Source organism: Entelurus aequoreus, linkage group LG04 (genome assembly GCF_033978785.1).
Source record: "Entelurus aequoreus isolate RoL-2023_Sb linkage group LG04, RoL_Eaeq_v1.1, whole genome shotgun sequence".
NCBI classification, from domain to species: domain Eukaryota; kingdom Metazoa; phylum Chordata; class Actinopteri; order Syngnathiformes; family Syngnathidae; genus Entelurus; species Entelurus aequoreus.
The window spans coordinates 33,080,760-33,102,625 of NC_084734.1; the positions used below are offsets into that span (position 1 = coordinate 33,080,760).

Below are 21,866 nucleotides of genomic sequence, written 5' to 3' on the forward strand. Positions count from 1 at the left end.
CTGGTATGAGCTTTTAAACATAACACGTTAACTGCTGCCAATCACATGGTGAATAAGATACTATTTAGGGTTCATACGTTTGTAAATCTGACTGTGATGATGCAGTGCCTCACCAGACATTAACCTCACCGCACGCCACTGATTGTGATGTATATTGTTACCATATATCGTGCGATATAGATTTTAGGCCATATTGCCAATCCTAGTTGTATTGTTTACTTCTACTGTTGTCTGGGCTCCAGACCGTCAGTTTGCTGCCAAATACAAACGCACGGCTCATCATTCAGTAGCAGTGTTGTGTTTAACAAATACTGTCCTGTGAATGACCTGGATTATTTTCCCAGCTGAAAGCCAGACTGAACAAACTATAGACAAGGCCACTCCCTCTGTGTTTTTTGTGTTTGGATCGTGGTTGCATCGTATTTGATACCCTCTTCGGGTCATTGTATCTGTGAGAGAATCAGATTTTCTGGAGCAGCTATTGTTATGAGCAGCAACAATGTGTGTTTTTGGCCATCAGGTCAACACTAGCATGGTCCTGTCTTCATACAGTTGTTTTCCTACCCCATACTTTTTGAATCATTCAGTTTTCCATGGAAATTTTGTTGTGGCTTAACAAACTAGTCCGTGTGCGCACATATCTTTCTGCCGGATTGAGCGCTCAAACAAAATATCACATGCATCACTTTTCTTTTTTTTTTATCAAGTGCGACTAAAAAATAAACCACTATGGGGCCAAAAAAGTTGTGAGTGCAAGAAAAGAAAAGACTAGTAACAAGACTCGCCGTCATTTCCAACAATAATCTTTAATACATTTATAAGTGATTATCAATTTATTCATCTTTTTTATATTTCACATTGTTTTCTGCATGTATAGAACCCAAAACCAGTGAAGTTGGCACGTTGTGTAATTCGTAAATAAAAACAGAATACAATGATTTGCAAATCCTTATATAAATTTTTTTTTTGCAAATAATCATTAACTTAGAATTTAATGGCAGCAACACATTGCAAAAAAGTTGGCACAGGGGCATTTTTACCATTGTATAACATGGCCTTTCCTTTTAACAACACTCAGTAAACGTTTGGGAAATGAGGAGACCAATTTTTGAAGCTTTTCAGGTGGAATTCTTTCCCATTCTTGCTTGATGTACAGCTTAAGTTGTTCAACAGTCCGGGGGTCTCCGTTGTGGTATTTTAGGTTTAATAATGCGCCACACATTTTCAATGGGAGACAGGTCTGGACTACAGGCAGGCCAGTCTAGTACTCGCACTCTTTTACTACAACTGTTGTAACACGTGGCTTGGCATTGTCTTGCTGAAATAAGCAGGGGCGTCTATGATAACGTTGTTTGGATGGCAACATATGTTGCTCCAAAACCTGTATGTACCTTTCAGCATTAATGGTGCCTTCACATATGTGTTAGTTACCCATGCCTTGGGCACTAATACACCCCCATACCATCACAGATGCTGGCTTTTGAACTTTGCGCCTATAACAATCCGGATTGTTCTTTTCCTCTTTGGTCCGGAGGACACGACGTACACAGTTTCCAAAAACTATTTGAAATGTGGACTCGTCAGACCACAGAACACTTTTCCACTTTGCATTAGTCCATCTTAGATGAGTTCGGGCCCAGCGAAGCCGGCTGCGTTTCTGGGTGTTGTTGATAAATGCCTTTCGCTTTGCATAGTAGAGTTTTAACTTGCACTTACAATCCGATCAATCCAATCCACTTTATTTATATAGCACATTTACACAACAAGAATGTTTCCAAAGTGCTGCACAGCCATGTTAAAAACAATATTAAAAACAATATTATGCTACACCAATGACTGAATAAAAACAAAAAATAAATGAATAGAAAACCAATATAAAAACAATATAAAAAATAAATATGATTAAAAACTATTTTAAAGGGTAAAACCAATTAAAACAGTAAAATAGACATCAAAATTTATAAAAACACAGATGTAGCAACTAACTGTAGTTACTGACAGTGGTTTTCTGAAGTGTTCCTGAGCCCATGTGGGGATATCCTTTACACACTGATGTCCCTTTTTGATGCAGTACCGCCTGAGGGATCGAAAGTCACAGGCATTCAATGTTTGGTTTCAGCCTTGCTGCTTACGTGCAGTGATTTTGCCAGATTCTCTGAACCTTTTGATGAATGACCTGTGATGAATGACCATCAGTTCGACTGTAGATGGTGAAATCCCTCAATTCCTTGCAATAGCTGGTTAAGAAATGTTGTTCTTAAACAATTTGCTCACGCATTTGTTCACAAAGTGGTGACCCTCGCCCCATCCTTGTTTGTGAATGACTGAGCATTTCATGGCACCCAGCTGTTCCCAATTAGCCTGTTCACCTGAGGGATGTTCCAAATAAGTGTTTGATAAGCATTCCTCAACTTTCTCAGTCTTTTTTGCCACTTTTGCCAGCTTTTTTTAAACATGTTGCAGGCATCGAATTCCAAATGAGCTAATATTTGCAAAAAATAACGTTTCTCAGTTCGAACGTTAAGTATCTTGTCTTTGCAGTCGATTCAATTGAATATAGGTTGAAAAGGATTTGCAAAATTCAGTTTTTATTTACGATTTACACAACGTGCCAACTTTACTGATTTTGGGTTTTGTAATATGTTTAGATTATTTCTTATGGGAACAATTGCTTGAGTTTTCCTGCAATTTGGTCTTTATAGGAACCTTTTGGTTTAGATATGATAGATTTTTACTACAGGGTGTCTCTGTCACAGCCGGTCAAAAAGCCCCAAACCATAACACTGTCACCAAAGGTACTAAAAAGCGAGATGGTTTTGGTCAAATGTGTTGGAACCAAGCACTGTACAATGGAAACCCAATAAAAAGCATACCCAACTAAACCTTGTTTTGCAGCAGGCGTGCTTTGAATTAAGAACACATCTGACAATAACGGCAAGCATCCAGCTTTGGATGGACCACCACAAGGCTTCTTTGTCAGATGTGTTTGCTGGATAGAAGTCCAGCGGAGACGATTGGACGCAAGATTTATTGTCTTTGATGATTGAGTGAGTAATGACTTAACTCATCAGTTGGAAAACTGTCCTTGTGGAACCGCTTCAACTGTGTGAGCTCAGAGATGATGACTGTTATTGCAACGGCACAACCCAGGTAACAAGGGAACGTTATGTGAACGTTAGGAGAACGTAGTGGCATTGTTCTGGGAACGTTAGTTTATAACGTTCAAAGAACGTTTGGTTGTGGAGTTCTTGCTTGGTTAGCAGAACGTTAGCCAAGAACGTTTGGCTACAACGTTTAGGGAACTGTTTAGGAACATGCTATTTACATCTGTTTTTATGCTATATTGTCAGGAATAACACTCAAACAGAAATTTCAACAGAATTAATTATTTGTTAGTGATAGTGATTTCAACAGAAATAATTCTTTATTAGTGATAACTATAATACAAATGGAATGGAATGCAGTGGTCTTGGTCGTGCGCGTCAGTGTATCCTGCCCCTTCTTGGTTCTCTTCCTGGAAGTAAATCCATCCATCCATCCATCCATCTTCTTCCGCTTATCCGAGGTCGGGTTGCGGGGGCAGCAGCCCAAGCAGGGAAACCCAAATCCTGGAAGTAAATAATTATCACAAATACAACAAAGACAGCACTGGAATGTAGATTAATTGAATTGAATTAAAACATTGGCATAATTACTTTATCATTTACCTCTCATCTCACTCTGTTCTTTTGCTTGTTTCTTTTTCCTTTTTTGTCCTCCCTCTTAATTCCTCCTCTTCTCCTGCAAGTAGTTATAATTGCAAATTCAAAAGACATGCAGTGGAACTTCAATAAAATGGAATTCAAAATTGGGATATCTTCTCCGTACCTCAAATTTTGAACCTCCCTTTCGAAAAGTGGCCAGTTTCAGGACCTCTCCAAGCTCACAATCCACTTCAGCTGTGGTCGTCTGCTTGTAAACACCCCTGCATGCCTCTGCAATCACCAGCACAATTTAGAATTCCCTTTAGAAAAAATACTGTAATAATAACAGCTAGATCGACCTTGTAAGCATACATGCAACATATGTTCAAAGATGCAAACCTATTATTAACACTTACTATTTATTATTCTGTAAAGGGGCAAGTCCTCAAACGCCACTTTTCCTGACTTTCCACGGAGGCCAAGCTGCTCCAGGACTTTGTTTGTGGCAATTTTCCTCAGCATTGTCCTCACCGTGTCTGCCAAATTCTGCCCACCAAGAGCAGTAAGAGCTTTCACCTATACAAATAAAAAAACAACAATATTGTACTTGATTAGAAATTGTTTTTTGATAACTGAGCAAGATATTTTTGCAGTGGGGAATTAAAACTTAATTACCAGCTGCTTTCTGAGCAGAAGATCAGTGTCGAGCCGTTCACAGAAGGCCTTCAGCTGCTCAAGAGTCTCGAAAGGAAATTGTTATACAAAAACGTGCTTCGTATTTCACTCTTTCTATACTTACCTGTGATAAATGGATGGCGCACCAAATTGCTTTAAAATCGGGATTCTGGAAGTAGTTAGCCTTCGTCCTTCTTTGTCTCACGGAGCAGCTTCAATTGTGCATGCGTGCAGTCTTCTTCTTCTTCTCCTTCTTCTTCTTCTTCTTATGATTTTTATGGCGGTTGGCAAGCAACCTTGTGTGTGCATTACCGCCACCTACTGTGCGTGCAGCCTTGACTCAGCCGGCGTCAGATTGTTCACAAAACACAACACTTTCGCAGAAAGTTAGGGAAACGTTACAACATACTGTATAAAAAGTAAATTTGCGAAAAAGACACTCATAAAAGCCTAACAGTTGCAGGCAAATTATATTTGGTATATAGATGAGAACGTTAGAACGTTCTTAGAACGTAGTTTTTGATATGTTTTTGATATGTTCTAAGAACGTTCTTAGAACGTTCTCATCTTGCATAACCAAAAGAGACCCATACAGTAAAGTTACGTTAACGTTAGGTGTTACCTGGGAAGAAGCTACAATGGGACATGCCAAATTTAGAGGAAAAAACGGTATATCTGATTTTCAGGAACACTAATACAAAACCCCACAATCATTTATTGAATGCTAAAAACGTTATGACAGAGCGCCTTAAAAAACGGAATGGAATTTTAAATTTTTTACTGAATGAGACACCCAGAATATACATAATGAATGTGGGTTTTACAATATTAACTATGAACGATAAAACACTGAATATTGACAACATATGAACGACATATTTTACAATCAAGCGAAACGCAACAAAAATGCAACAAACACATCGAAATATGAACGCGAAGGGTAACAAAACCCCACCTACAATCTGATATATCACTAAGCTTTAGAACGTTGTTGTAAAAATCTCCTTCCGCGTCTGTCCCTGACACCCACATTTCAGGCTGGCCGCTCTGGAAACACTCTGTGGAAACGCTCCCCACCCACACTGCTTGGTGCCTCGTCTGAGCTGCTGTGACTTAGATTACCATAGTAACTAATTAGATTACCATAGTAACTAGTATATCATGAAAAAGCACTGATTCCAACCATTGAAATTCTTTGTATAGTTCAAGACTTACGGTCATTTGAAAACATCACTGCACATGATAATGGCAGCTGCAGTTTCCATCTTAATGATCTAAAAAAAATATTTTGGAATGTCCAGCGGGCCAGATTGAAAAGCTTAACGGGCCGCATGCAGCCCCCGGGCCTTAATTTGCCTAGGTCTGGTCTACTACCTTCTACATACATTTTTCAACATTATGAGAGCCCCTAGACATGAAATACCTTTACACCTTTACACTATTTTAATCTAATATAGTAACGCTGTCTGAGGCTGCGCCAATCAGTGGCCACGAAACTGAACAACATGCTTTGACTGGTTTGGTCACTTCTGGTGGCCAATATGACTGTAATATTGATATTTTAGCCATGTTGTGCTTGAAAATGCTTTAGGACCAACAATTAATAGGATATACTTAAAAAAAAAAACTAATATATTTGAAGCGCAATGTGGTAAGGGTCAACTCTAATGTAATAATAATGCATTTCACCTTGGAGAATAGACTTCTACGGTTTCTCCTTATAACTGCTTCTTTGTCAAACACACCATTTACTTGGCTGACGTTAGACTCAGTCTGCTTCAGTACGGTGCAGACTATAGGCTTTACCAAGTTGGTGACATTCTCAGTCATGTTTTTGATGAATAATTTTCTTCATCTAATGACCAGCATCTGCTTCTTCTTCCCAGCAGTATCCGTCACTTCGCATGGTTGAAAAACGACGTTATGTCGATCTCTAGCTATTAGCCAATGCTGGCGAGCGAGATGTTTCGGGCAGATTTTTCAGGGTTCACTGTCACATTTGTTACGCCAACTAATGGCAGGGATGCTTGTAACTCAAATCTTTGCTTGCCACTTAAAGCAAAACAATTAACCGAGAGACTGCTTTTATCTCAAGAGACTCTTAAGTTGGGGCACTCTTAAGTGGAGGTACCACTGTACTATTATAACATCAACAATTTTGCATTGTAGGCAATTAAAGGTAATATAGTCTCCTCAGAACAAGCGAGCTCTGTAGTGGACATTTTTTTTTTTTTGCTTTATTTCTTTAGGACAAGTCATGGCTATACATGCTACACTACACAGTGCAGCACCCCAAACTGAGAAGTTTGGATGTATTAAAACTGGTCTAGAGATCCCTGCGCCCGATCATTGACCATTAAGACGATCATCTTACTCAACAGCCATACATGTCACACTAAGAGTGGCCGTATAAAAGAAGTACCAATGATTGTCACACACACACTAGGTGTGGTGAAATTATCCTCTGCATTTGACCCATCACCCTTGATCACCCCCTGGGAGGTGAGGGGAGCAGTGAGCAGCAGCGGTGGCTGCGCTCGGGAATCATTTTTGGTGATTTAACCCCCAATTCCAACCCTTGATTCTGAGTGTCAAGCAGGGAGGTAATGCGTCCCATCTTGACAGTCTTTGGTATGACTCTGCCGGGGTTTAAACAATGCCATTACTGTCATAAACCTGTGCCATATAGTGAAACCACACTAAACAACAAAGACAAACACATTTTGGGAGAATATTTGCACCGCAACACAACATAAACAAATTCCCTGCAGCACCAACTCTTCCGGGATGCTACAATATAAACAAACGCCATTGGTGGATCTACACCTAACATCTACTGTAATGATACCAAGTACAATAGCGTATCTAGTCGATACTACTATGAGTACATCTATATTTTTCAGCATCACAAAATCTTCTTTAGTTTAAAAAAAATGTATATTATGTGTATAAACTCAGAAAATATGTCCCTGGACACATGAGGACTTTGAATATGACCAATGTCTGATCCTGTAACTACTTCGTATTGGATTGACACCCAAATTTGTGGTATCATCCAAAACTAATATAAAGTATCAAACAACAGAAGAATAAGTGATTATTACATTTTAACAGAAGTGTAGATAGAACATGTTGAAACAGAAAATAAGCAGATATTAACAGTTAATGAACAAGTAGATTAATAATTCATTTTCTACCACTTGTCTTTAATAATTTTGACAAAATTATAGAATGGAAAATGACACAATATGTTACTGCATATGTCAGCAGACTAAATTAGGAGTCTTTGTTTGTTTACTTACTAATAAAAGACAAGTTGTCTTGTATGTTCACTATTTTATTTAAGGACAAACTTGCAATAAGAAACATATGTTTAATGTACCCTAAGATTTTTTGTTAAAATAAAGCCAATAATTACATTTTGTGTGGTCCCCTTTATTTACAAAAGTACCGAAAAGTACCAAAATATTGGCATCGGGTCAACACTATTTCGGAGTTAAAAAAAAAAGGTCCACTGCAGAGGATGCTGGCTCTTAGGAGGATAGAATGAAAATGTGGTGTTGTGGTTGAGCAACAGACCGAGCTATGAGAAATGTTTTGATCCGCCCATTGTATAAAAAAACAATCCAATAACCAAATTGCATCTCAAAGTCAAGCAAAGGAAAAAGGGGAGAAACGGGTTACTATCCCTTACATAACCGCTTTCATTTATAGACACATGCCTACAGCTAGGTGTGCGTTTGTGTGTGTGAGAAGGTCCTGTTATATAAGACTCTTACACACACACACACGCGCACACACACACACGCACACACATATACGCGCTCCACTGCTCTAAAACGTATGTTTGCACTTTATGTATCTTCCGACGTTGTGTGTACACTCGTGCATATGAGGTCGCACGTGAATCTCTTCTTTTTGGCCGCTGCAGTTGACTGCAAGATGGCACAAGTGTGAACGTGATTCATCGCCTCCAAGGCCAGAGGGAAGCCGTTCAGCGGTCACTGCGAAAATGTCATTATTTTGACATCGCCACTTGACATGGACTGTTCTGCTCGCATGCTATGGACCATGGCACATTAAAACGCCAAACGGGAGTTAATATATCACGTGTGGGTTCGTTTCTGAATTATATGCCTTCGAATGTGGACGTTCCAGTGTATTATTCAAGGCTGAAGCTTTAGTGTTTCTCTATGCTAATGTGCAAGGCGGGGAGAGGAAGCCACGTTGAGTCGTAAACAGACAAGCTAGAATGTGGGTCAGCAACCCGCGGTTCTCGAGCCTCAAGCGGCTCTTTAGTGCCGCCCTAGTGGCTCCCTGTAGCAACTTTAAAAAAGGATTGAAAATAGAAAAAGACGGGGGGAAAATATATATATTTTTTAGTATGTTTTTTGTTTGAGGACAAACATGACACAAACCTTCCCAATTGTTAGAAAACCCACTGTTTAATATGTGAGTGTGTATGCTTCACTGATGAAACTATTTGGTGAACATCGTTTTGTCCTACTAATTTTGGCGGTTCTTGAACTCACCATAGTGTGGACTGTGACGCAACAGTTTGTTTACATGTAAAATCTTCCACTCTTTCTTCGTCTCATTTTGTCCACCAAAAGTTTTATGCTGTGCGTGAATGCACAACGATGAGCTTTGTTGATGTTATTGACTTGTTGAGTGCTAATCAGGCATATTTGGTCACTGCATGACTGCAAGCTAATCCATACCAACATGCTATTTCGGCTAGCTGTATGTACATATTGCATCATTATGCCTCATTTGTAGGTATATTTGAGCTCATTTATAATCCTTTACTTTTATCCTCTTTGTATATAATTTAGTTTTGCATGTCTCATGACACATTATCTGTATGTAATATTGGCTACATTTTAGATAGTTGTTTGTGTGCCATGTTGTTCCAGACCACAGCAAATGTTACCCAGCTTGCAAAGATTGTAATAAATGCATTAGAAGAAGACAGCCTGCCGTTTCCTTTAAACTTGGACACACGCATCTATACCTTTGGCCATTAAAAGCCAGTAATTTCCAGGAGTTATCTCACCTTCTGAGTAGCCTCTTTACTAATGTTTTCTAATGTTGTAAAAATGTGTAGAATAAATATTAGATTTCAACATTTCTGTCAACGAAGATTTGCTTCCGCCTGCGACACATAGTCATTTTGATAGTAGGCTATTATAGCTAATATAGACACTTACGTCATGTGTTGCCTTCATTATAAGACTTATATAAGGCTTTTCATTTTTTGCAGCTCCAGACAGATTTGTTTTTTGTATTTTTTGGTCCAATATGGCTCTTTCAACGTTTTTAGGTTGCAGACCCCTGAGCTAGAACAACAGTAGGACATGCGCACCCATAGAATGCAGCATGGCTACTACTACTGAGAGTAAAAACTTGCTAATCAGCCAATATGGGCAAGAAACAGCAGTGTTGGAGTTAAAGCAGCTTTGGCGGGAGTTGCCTGGAGGAAAACACACACATACACACACACACACAAAAATACACACATACTCACACCCCCTTTTGCAATCCTCATTATTGCCGCGTATAAAAAGGTCAAAAGTCATTTCACTGCTGTGTGCATTTCTTATAAATGCAAACGTCAGCTTGAGGCAAGAGCTGGGTTTGCAAAGGTGATCCCAAAGGGATGTGGGGGGATGCCGGGCACCGACATACCAACCTGGTCTATTACCACCGCTGCCAGTCATGCTCTCGGTAATTATTTTCTGTCTTAAGTTTTTCTCTTAAACAAAGCCAAGGAGGTCATGTTTTGTTTTAATTGCTATTTGTGTACACCAGGCCTACGATTAATAGTAGTACTATCCACAAGACGTCGTGTCGCTCACAAACCCAATGGTAACCTGGGGAGTTTAAATGTTGTTATGGTAATGGTTTACTTCAGTGATTCTCAAACTGTGGTAGTGGGCTCCATGTAGCCCAGGGGTCTCAAACTCAATTTACCTTGGGGCCGCTGGAGGCAAAGTCTGGGTGAGGCTAGGCTGCATCAGGTGTTCCAGAAAATATCTATGTTAAAAAAATTCCAATCTTCTTAAGTTAAAGTTAAAGTACCAATGATTGTCACACACACACTAGGTGTGATGAAATTTGTCCTCTGCATTTGTCCCATCCCCTTGTTCACGCCCTGGGAGGTGAGGGGAGCAGTGAGCAGCAGCGGTGGCCGCGCCCGGGAATCATTTTTGGTGATTTAACCGCCAATTCCAACCCTTGATGCTGAGTGCCAAGCAGGGAGGTAATGGGTCCCATTTTTATAGTCTTTGGTGTGACTCGGCCGGGGTTTGAACTCACAATCTACCGATCTCAGGGCGGACACTCTAACCACTAGGCCACTGAGAAGGTCTCAAATGTCTTTAAAAAAAATGTTTACACAAAAAAAGATGAAAAACAAATTAACTAAGATTTATTTAGAAAATATGTAAATAAATCAGTAACGAATAAAGAAATAAAATAATAATGATAATGATAACAATAGAAATAATTTGACTTCACTAGTCAGCAATTACAGTATTTATGGTTTCTTGTCCCCTGTTTTGTTTGTTCAGATTTAATTGTCTTCATTAACAGTTCTTTAACCTCAATGGGTGTTCTCTGAATAGTTTTATTAATAGCTAACTATTAGCTTTTAATAAAACTATTCACAACACTTAAAAAAATGGCTATTAGCAAAAAAAAATTGGTCACATGCAAATGTCCGCATGTGCCCACTAGAAGAAACAAGGAAGCCACGGGCACAGAAGAAAAGTCTTCATGGCAATGCGAACGTTGCTTTCACTCATAGAGAAATGCTTCTCTGCTAGCATCAAGCCCAGTCGATGACCCGCCCCCGGTAGCAATATACCCCAACGTGATTGGTAGGTTCGTTCAGCTCCGCAAACAACACTGTAAAGTGCCATTCATATAATACTCCAAAGCCGCGCTTAAATTATTGTAAAAATAATTTATTATTATTTTAAGGTGGTGGCCACAGAAATTGCTTCTCGGGCCTCAATTGGCTCCACGGGCAACGAGTTTAAGACCCATGATCTAGCTAAAAAAATTACATAATTAAATATTCAAACACAGTGTTACTGTTCAAACTGTGTGCAATGTTACAAAAATATTAACTATACTTGTTAAATAAAACATCTGCCTTGTTGGTTAGCATATGCATATTAGCATATGTTCCTACAGTGTGTGGTGTAGCACGTTTAGCTATTCTTCTTCCTCGGGGGATGATACTTGTAAGAAACATACTTTATTTGCCGCCATGAAGGCGAGCATTGCTGATTTAGAAGTGGCTTTGCTGCACTCTAGAGGGACATTAGCCGCAAGCGAGGACGCTACATTGCGTTGAGAATGTGGCGTTCATTCGCTTGTCGCTGTCAAATTTGTGGGACACAGCTACAATGTGTCATCAACATGAATTATCACGATATAACGATAGCATTTAAAGTAAGGGTGTGGGAAAAAAAATCGCGATTCTCACGTTGTGCGATTCAGAATCGATTCTCATTTTTTAAAAATCGATTTTTTAAATTAAATAAATGATAAATGGGTTGTACTTGTATAGCGCTTTTCTACCTTCAAGGTACTCAAAGCGCTTTGACAGTATTTCTACATTTACCCATTCACACACACATTCACACACTGATGGCGGGAGCTGCCATGCAAGGCGCTAACCAGCAACCATCAGAGGCAAAGGGTGAAGTGTCTTGCCCAAGGACACAACGGACGTGACTAGGAAGGTAGAAGGTGGGAAATGAACCCCAGTAACCAGCAACACTCCGATTGCTGGCACAGCCACTCTACCAACTTCGCCACGCCGCCCCTAAATTAATTAATTAATTTATTTTTCCTTTTCTTTTTTTAATTTTTAAATTAATCAATCCAACAAAACAATACACAGCAATACCATAACAATGCAATCCAATTCCAAAACCAAACCCGACACAGCAACACTCAGAACTGCAATAAACAGAGCAATTGAGAGGAGACACAAACACGACACAGAACAAACCAAAAGTAGTGAAACAAAAATTAATATTATCAACAACAGTATCAATATTAGTTACAATTTCAACATAGCAGTGATCAAAAATCCCTCATTGACATTATCATTAGACTTTTATAAAAAAAAAAAAAAAAAAGAACAACAGTGTCACAGTGGCTTACACTTGCATCGCATCTCATAAGCTTGACAACACACTGTGTCCAATATTTTCACAAAGATAAAATAAGTCATATTTTTGGTTCATTGAATAGTTAAAACAAATTTACATTATTGCAATCAGTTGATAAAACATTGTCCTTTACAATTATAAAAGCTTTTTACAAAAATCTACTACTCTGCTTGCATGTCAGCAGACTGCGGTAGATCCTGCTGAAATCCTATGTATTGAATGAATAGAGAATCCTTTTGAATCGGGAAAATATCGTTTTTGAATCGTGAAAAAATCGATTTTGAATCGAATCGTGACCCCAAGAATCGATATTGAATCGAATCGTGGGACACCCAAATATTCTCAGCCCTAATTTAAAGCTCTATTGTCGGCCAAATTTATATAATTTATATCAGACCTGGGAAAATTAAGGACCGTTAAGCTTTTCATTCTGGCCCGCTGGACATTCCCAAATCATATTTTTAGATCTTTAAGATGGAAACTGTAGCTGCCGTTATGATGTGCAGTGATGTTTTCAAATGACCGTAAGTCGTGAACTATACAAAGTATTTCAATGGTTGGAATTTGCACTTTTGCATGATATACTAGTTACTATGGTAATCTAATTAGTTACTATGGTCATCTAATTAGTTACTATGGTAATCAGCAGCTCAGACGAGGCACCAAGCAGTGTGGGCGGGGAGCGTTTCCACAGAGTGTTTCCAGAGCGGCCAGCCTGAAATGTGGGTGTCAGAGACAGACACAGAAGGAGATTTCTACAACAAAGTTCTCAAGCTTAGTGATATATCAGATATATCAGATTGTAGGTGGGTTTTTTTTACCCTTTGCGTTCATATTTCGCTGTTTGTTGCATTTCGCTTGATTGTAAAATATGTCTATCAAGAGGGGGTGTGACGTTCATATGTTGTCAATATTCAGTGTTTTATCGTTCATAGTTAATACTGTAAATCCAACATTCTTTATTTTCATGTACATTCTGATAGATAGATAGATAGTACTTTATTGATTTCTTCAGGAGAGTTCCCTCAGGAAAATTAAAATGGATGTCTCATTTAGTAAAAAAAATTTAAATTCCATTCCATTTTTTAAGGCGGTCTGTCATAACGTGTTTAGCATTCAATCAGACATTATGGTGAGGTTTTTTATTAGTGTATTAGCTCGGTTGGTAGAGTGGCCGTGCCAGCAACTTGAGGGTTCCAGGCTCGATCCCCGCTCCCGCCATCCTAGTCACTGCCGTAGTGTCCTTGGGCAAGACACTTTACCCACCTGCTCCCAGTGCCACCCATACTGGTTTAAATGTAACTTAGATATTGGGTTTCACAATGTAAAAGCGCTTTGAGTCACTAGAGAAAAGCGCTATATAAATATAATTCACTTCACTAAAAATAGATATACCGGCCCCCAGACACATTTTTTTTCTCTAAATTTGGCCCCCCAAGTTCAAAATAATTGCCCAGGCCTGATTTATATCGTATATTGTCTATATCGTGCAACCTTACACTCCACTAGTTTGTTCTTTACTTTTTTGGCAGACTTCTTACGCCCAGTTGTCAACATATACTGTAATTATCTCCTTCGACCCTATTAAAGCACTGACTTCACTTTAAATGCTGAAGCTAATCATAGTTTGCCAGAAGGCCTAACACAAATCGATGCTGTGCTCCGACAAAATGCAGTAAAGAAAAGGAGGTGAAAAAAAACAGTGTAAACCATTTAAGGTTCCCACAGAAGTGACCCTAGGGCTGTGGCATACAATGTACAGTAGTGATGGGCTGTGCTGCGTGGGAAACAGGAGAAAGATGGGGATTATGACGAGCAGGCTGAGTAGGTGTTGATCTAATTGCATCAGGGGCTGGGAGAGAATGGTGCGTCTCTGATTGTGACTGACAAGCGCACACAATGACTCAGATATGCTCACAGAGACACGCAGGGATACAAGAACGACATCCAAAGTCCTGACTGACCAGGATAGAGATAACCGCTGCACACACTGGCTTCTTCCAGCTTGATGTATGCTCGCTGATAAGCAGGCTGAAATAAAAGCAAATGAAAGGGAGACGATTGCAGCAGCAGGGAGAAACGGATTAGCTTCCCTCCGCAGTATTGTGTGGAATGGGGAGATCTGAAAATATCTGGTGACCCAAAACACAAGAGGTAGCTATTTTTGTCTCTATGCCTTGTGCTCTGGGAAAAACTATGTCCACCCTATATGTCAACCGAGTCACCAAGCAGTGCTGGGTTTATTAGTGGTTCTATTGTTAAAAGTTGGGGGAAAAAAATGCTGTAAAAACTGTACAAACCTTTAACAATACGAAATTTTAACAGAACAAAATTGACATAAAACGATACATTATTAGTATTAATTATCTCTCTCTCCCTCTCTTTCTCTACATATATACACTACCGTTCAAAAGTTTGGGGTCACATTGAAATGTCCTTATTTTTGAAGGAAAAGCACTGTACTTTTCAATGAAGATAACTTTAAACTAGTCTTAACTTTAAAGAAATACACTCTATACATTGCTAATGTGGTGAATGACTATTCTAGCTGCAAATGTCTGGTTTTTGGTGCAATATCTACTAGGGATGATGTTTGATAAGGAATTATCGAGTTCGAGCCTATTATCGAATCCTCTTATCGAACCGATTCCTTATCGATTCTCTTATCGAGTCCAGATAGGTTGTTGTATATGGAAAAAAACACACAATATTTGGTTTAACAAAAGCTCACTTTTATTATATAATAAAAAAATAAAATCTAATAAATAAATAAATATTGACTGTTACCCACCTAAAAAAATAAAAGAAAATAAATAAATATTGACTGTTGTTACCCAAAGTATATTAAGTGGGATTTTTCAGAGAAACAAACATATACAGTAACACAAAAACAACCTGTCTCTGTGATCACTATAGGTGTATAAATAATAATATAGTGTTAAATAAAATCAGTCCCTTGGGCACAAAACTGAAAATAATACAGCTCTCCAAAAAGTGCACTTCTGCTGCTATTTGACATAACTGTTTGTTATGATGCTTTGACATTTTTGCACTTTATTTCTTTATTGAAAGAAAATTCTATGAAGAGAAAAGTTGTTTGCAAATGTGGTTACAATGCTAAAAAATGAAAAGTTAAAGCTAAAAAAAGAAATACACTTTATTGAGTTAACATTATTTCTTTATAGGGGGAAAAATGTTATGAGCTAGAGAATATAACAACTACACTACCCAGCATGCTACGGGAGTTACGAGCATACGCAGTAGCCCCGAAAAGTGTTGCATGTTGCCACGCTGTGAAAGTAAACGTCAAGAACTCAGCCAACACGCCTCGTCTGCATTATTTATAATTAGACAAACAACACATCTACAGTGTGATTTTGTTTTGTTTACAAGGAAAGAAAAACAAAAGTTAAAAAAGGGAGATATGTTGTATATATATGTATGTGCTGCGGTTGCTTTAAGAACGTTGCGACAGCTGCCGTAAAGGACGTGCGTTGCTAGCCTGTTTGCTATGTTTCCGGTTGGTCGTAAAAGTGTTCGTCATGTGTTTTACCCTGCTAAAATCTCTCAGTAAAGTTATTCGATGGATTATAGCTTTTGTTTTGAACTTCATTACACCTTGGAGCGCTTTTTCCCGTCCATTGTTTTCCTGCTTTCGCTATCTGCGCCTAATGACTGAGCTACGTGACGTCATTTCTTGTGATGTCCCACGGAGCATTTCTGGTCTGGACGGGATTCGAATAAAGAATCAACTCTTTTCCTTTACTATTGTGGTCTCGATAACGGGTACCGGTTCTCAAAAAGGGATTCGAGTCCGAGGACTCGGTTCTTTTCTTATCAAACAACCGGGAAAACCGGTTTCGAGTATCATCCCTAATATCTACATAGGTGTATAGAGGCCCATTTCCAGCAACTATCACTCCAGTGTTCTAATGGTACAATGTGTTTGCTCATTGGCTCAGAAGGCTAATTGATGATTAGAAAACCCTTGTGCAATCATGTTCACACATCTGAAAACAGTTGAGCTCATTACAGAAGTTACAAAACTGACCTTCCTTTGAGCAGATTGAGTTTCTGGAGTATCACATTTGTGGGGTCAATTAAACGCTCAAAATGGCCAGAAAAAGAGAACTTTCATCTGAAACTCGACAGTCTATTCTTGTTCTTAGAAATGAAGGCTATTCCACAAAATTGTTTGGGTGACCCCAAACTTTTGAACGGTAGTGTGTGTGTATATATATATATATATATATATATATATATATATATATATATATATATATATATATATATATATATATATTACAGTACAGGCCAAAAGTTTGGACACACCTTCTCATTCAATGTGTTGTCTTTATTTTCATGACTATTTACATTGTAGATTGTCACTGAAGGCATCAAAACTATGAATGAACACATGTGGAGTTATGTACTTAACAAAAAAAAAGATACAATAACTGAAAACGTGTTTTATATTCTAGTTTCTTCAAAATAGCCACCCTGTGCTCTGATTAGTGCTTTGCACACTCTTGGCATTGTCTCGATGAGCTTCAAGAGGTAGTCACCGGAAATGGTTTTCACTTCACAGGTGTGCTTGATGCTCATCGAGAGAATGCCAAGAGTGTGCAAAGCACTAATCAGAGCACAGGGTGGCTATTTTGAAGAAACTAGAATATAAAACATGTTTTCACCTTTTTTTGTTCAGTACATAACTCCACATGTGTTCATTCATAGTTTTGATGCCTTCAGTGACAATCTACAATGTAAATAGTCATGAAAATAAAGAAAACACATTGAATGAGGAGAAGGTGTGTCCAAACCATTGGCCTGTACTGTGTATATATATTGTTTCAAAATTTTCTTTTTTTCCACAATTTTTTAATATGAAGTGTATGTATAAGAAACACTGATACACTTATCTCTGTTTTAGTACAATTAAGTCTGTTGGTGACTCAATAAATCTGTGCTGCACAATTACAAGTCTTCAATAAAAGTGTAAGTGATGTTTTACGTTCAATTATCCATTTCATCCGCCATGTATATACAAAACACAAAACCAGTGAAGTTGGCACGTTGTGTAAATGGTAAATAAAAACAAAAATACAATGATTTGAAAATCCTTTTCAACCTATATTCAATTGAATCGACTGCAAAGACAAGATACTTAACGTTGGAACTGGTAAACTTCGTTATTTTTTGTATTTATTATCTCATTTGGAATTTAATGCCTGCAACATGTTTTAAAAAAGCTGGCACAAGTGGCAAAAAATATTGAGAAAGTTGAGGAATGTTAATCAAACACTTATTTGGAACATCCTACAGGTGAACAGGCTAATTGGGAACAGGTGGGTGCCATAATTGGGAACAGGTGGGTGCCATGATTGGGTATAAAAGCAGCTTCCATGAAATGCTCAGTCATTCACAAACAAGGATGGGGCGAGGGTCAACACTTTGTGAACAAATACGTGAGCAAATTGTCCAACAGTTTAAGAACAACATTTCTCAACGAGCTATTGCAAGGAATTTAGGGATTTCACCATTACCGTCCGTAATATCATCAAAAGGTTTAGAGAATCTGGAGAAATCACTGCATGTAAGTGGCAAGCCCGTAACTTTCGATCCCTCAGGCGGTGCTGCATCAAAAAGCGACATCAGTGTGTAAAGGATTTCACCACATGGCCTTAGGAACACTTCTGAAAACCACTGTCATTAACTACAGTTTGTCGCTACATCTGTAAGTGCAAGTTAAAACTCTACTATGCAAAGCGAAAGCCATTTATCAACAACACCCGGAAACGCCGCCGGCTTCGCTGGGCCCGAGCTCATCTAAGATGGACTGATGCAAAGTGGAAAAGTGTTCTGTGGTCTGATGAGTCCACATTTCAAATTGTTCTTGGAAACTGTGGACGTCATGTCCTCTGGAACAAAGAGGAAAATAACCACCCGGATTGTTCTAGGTGCAAAGTTCAAAAGCCAGCATCTGTGATGGTATGGGGGTGTATTAGTGCCCAAGGCATGGGTAACTTACACATCTGTGAAGGCACCATTAATGCTGAAAGGAACATGCAGGTTTTGGAGCAACATATGTTGCCATCCAAACAACGTTATCATGGACGCCCCTGCTTATTTCAGCTAGACAATGCCAAGCCATATTCTGCACGTGTTACAACAGCATGGCTTTGTAGTAAAACATTAGACTGGCCTGCCTGTAGTCCAGACCTGTCCCCCATTGAAAATGTGTGGCGCATTATGAAGCCTAAAATACCACAACGGCGACCCTGGACTGTTGAACAACTTAAGTTGTACATCAAGCAAGAATGGGAAAGAATTCCACCTGAAAAGCTTCAAAAATTGGTCTCCTCAGTTCCCAAATATTTACTGAGTGTTGTTAAAAGGAAAGGCCATGTAACACAGTGGTAAAAATGCCCCTGTGCCAACTTGTTTGCAATGTGTTACCGCCATTAAATTCTAAGTTAATGATTATTAGCAAAAAAAAATTATGTTTCTCAGTCCGAACATTAAATATCTTGTCTTTGCAGTCTATTCAATTGAATATAAGTTGAAAAGGATTTGCAAATCATTATATTCTGTTTTTCTTTACCATTTACACAAAGTGCCAACTTCACTGGTTTTGGGATTTGTACTTCTTGTATTGTTTCCTGTGTGTAAAACTATAATTATTCTCTATAAAATGTATTTTGTGGGAGTCTATAGCAGCTTAATTGGATTTACATTCACGAAAATTTGTTTCGGTTTTCAAACGTTTCAGTTTTCAACGGACCCTTTGCAACAGGTTAACAACAAACCACTGTTGTTAACCTGTTGTACCACTGTAGGTACACATCAAGATATTCCATTCAAAGCACTAAAAGATAGCTATTCACAAAAGTGAAGTAATCCCACAATCTACACAAGAACGTCATCAGTCCTCTTCTTGGGGAAATCCACCCCGAAGGCAGGGAGGAAAGGAAAGCACTACACTTCAGTGCTTTCTTTTTTGTCATCCTTCAACGTAATGGCAGAGTAATGATTACGTAATGAGTCAGGAGAGTAATGAATGGATGGCTCAGGCGTTAATTAAGTAATTTCTCCAAAGTGCTGCTCATGCAAGTCTACTCGGATTGCTGACCTCCCTTCCAATTATGGACTTAGTTTGTCTTTGATTGTTCAGAAAACTACAAGGTGGATTTTGACTAATCTTGTCGGTTTATGGCAGTGGTTTTCAAACTTTTTTCACCAAGTGCCACCCCAGAAAACACTTTGCTCCAAGTATCACCATAATTACTAAAAATGTAATACAATAGCGTAGTAGGCCTAAATATTCATTAAAAACAAGGCAGAGCAAGTATATTTAACAGTTTGGTCACTGTAACATTACACACTGTTTGAACAGTAACACTGTGTTTGATTATTTATTCAACTGCTATTTAATTAAGTGATTATTTGGTGTACCACTAAATAGAGCCCACGTACCACTAGTGGTACATGTACCACAGTTTTAGAATAACTGGTTTATAGGATGGACTGAAAACATTGTGGGAAATTTTTATTGTGGTCTGTATAACACAGACCTGGGCATTGTACGGCCCGCGGGCCGCATCCGGCCCTTTGCGCATCCCTGTCCGGCCCGCGTGAGGCCAATCATAAATTACAAAATAAATTTCAAAAAGTATCTATGTCGAGTGTGCAATACAACAGTGCTGCTTTTGTTTTGAAAAGCGTTATTTGTATTACTTCCGTGTGGACGTATGCGCGTGTGCGATTGTGAGTGAATTGAACGGCGCAATTACAAATTACAAAATAAAGTTTAAAAAACATCTATGTCGTGCGCGCAATACAACTGTGCTGCTTTTATTTTGAAATGTGTTATTTATGCCGTATGTCCGGGGGGAACCTGTGAGTGAAGGTGCATAGAGACAAGTGATGAGACGCTAAGAAAAGAAAAGTTGATGAGGAATGGCGTGTTTTGGACTGCAAGTATTTCTTTACATAAATTAATGGTAAAGCCGTGTGCTTAAAGGCCTACTGAAACCCACTACTACCGACCACGCAGTCTGATAGTTTATATATCAATGATGAAATCTTAACATTATAACACATGCCAATACGGCCGGGTTAACTTATAAAGTGACATTTTAAATTTGCCGCTAAACTTCCGGTTCGAACGCCTCTGAGGATGACGTATGCGTGTGACGTAGCCCGACGAACACGGGTATGCCTTCCACATTGAAGCCGATACGAAAAAGCTCTGTTTTCATTTCATAATTCCACAGTATTCTGGACATCTGTGTTCGTGAATCTGTTTCAATCATGTTTCATTGCATTATGGAGAAGGAAGCCGAGCAAGCAAAGAAGAAAGTTGTCGTGCGAAATGGACGTATTTTTCGAACGTAGTCAGCCACAACAGTACACAGCCGGCGCTTCTTTGTTTACATTCCCGAAAGATGCAGTCAAGATGGAAGAACTCGGATAACAGAGACTCTAACCAGGAGGACTTTTGATTTGGATACACAGACGCCTGTAGAGAACTGGGACAACACAGACTCTTACCAGGATTACTTTGATTTGGATGACAAAGACGCAGACGTGCTACTGTGAGTATGCAGCTTTGGCTTTTTTTTGCGTATGTACGTAACTTTTTTTAAATATATAAGCTTATGAACCTTGGGTTAGGTGAACGGTCTTTTGGCTGAGTGATTGTGTGTGTTGATCATGTGTTTGAATTGTATTGGCGTGTTCTATGGAGCTAGGAGCTAGCAGAGGAGCTAGGAGCTAGCATAACACGTACCGTACCGTACGTGCGCGTCACGTACGTAACTTTTTTAAAATATATAAGCTTTATGAACCTTGGGTTAGGTGAACGGTCTTTTGGGCTGAGTGATTGTGTGTGTTGATCGGGTGTTTGAATTGTATTGGCGTGTTCTATGGAGCTAGGAGCTAGCAGAGGAGCTAGGAGCTAGCATAACAAACACGCAGGTGTTATTATGCAGGATTAATTTGTGGCATATTAAATATAAGCCTGGTTGTGTTGTGGCTAATAGAGTATATATATGTCTTGTGTTTATTTACTGTTGTAGTCATTCCCAGCTGAATATCAGGTACCGTGAGTATGCAGCCTTGGCTGCTAAACATTCGATAACTTGACCGTATGTGCGCGTCACGTACGTAACTTTTAAAAAAATATATCAGCTTTATGACCTTGGGTTAGGTAAACGGTCTTTTGGGCTGAGTGATTGTGTGTGTTGATCAGGTGTTTGAATTGTATTGGCGTGTTCTATGGAGCTAGGAGCTAGCAGAGGAGCTAGGAGCTAGCATAACA

General features: G+C 38.9%; 1 protein-coding gene and 1 long non-coding RNA gene across 3 annotated transcripts in view; one reads left to right on the plus strand and one right to left on the minus strand.

The window, feature by feature from the left end:
* Positions 1 to 21,866, plus strand: part of wasf1 (WASP family member 1) — a 148,413-nt gene that overhangs the window by 25,585 nt on the left and 100,962 nt on the right. The gene's annotated exons all lie outside the window — the stretch shown is intronic.
* LOC133647805 (uncharacterized) lies at positions 3,404 to 4,735 on the minus strand. Its single transcript, XR_009825781.1, has 5 exons — positions 4,359 to 4,735; positions 4,100 to 4,259; positions 3,868 to 3,974; positions 3,708 to 3,780; positions 3,404 to 3,608 (listed from the first exon to the last, which is right to left on the minus strand). It is a non-coding gene; the product is annotated as an uncharacterized LOC133647805 (long non-coding RNA).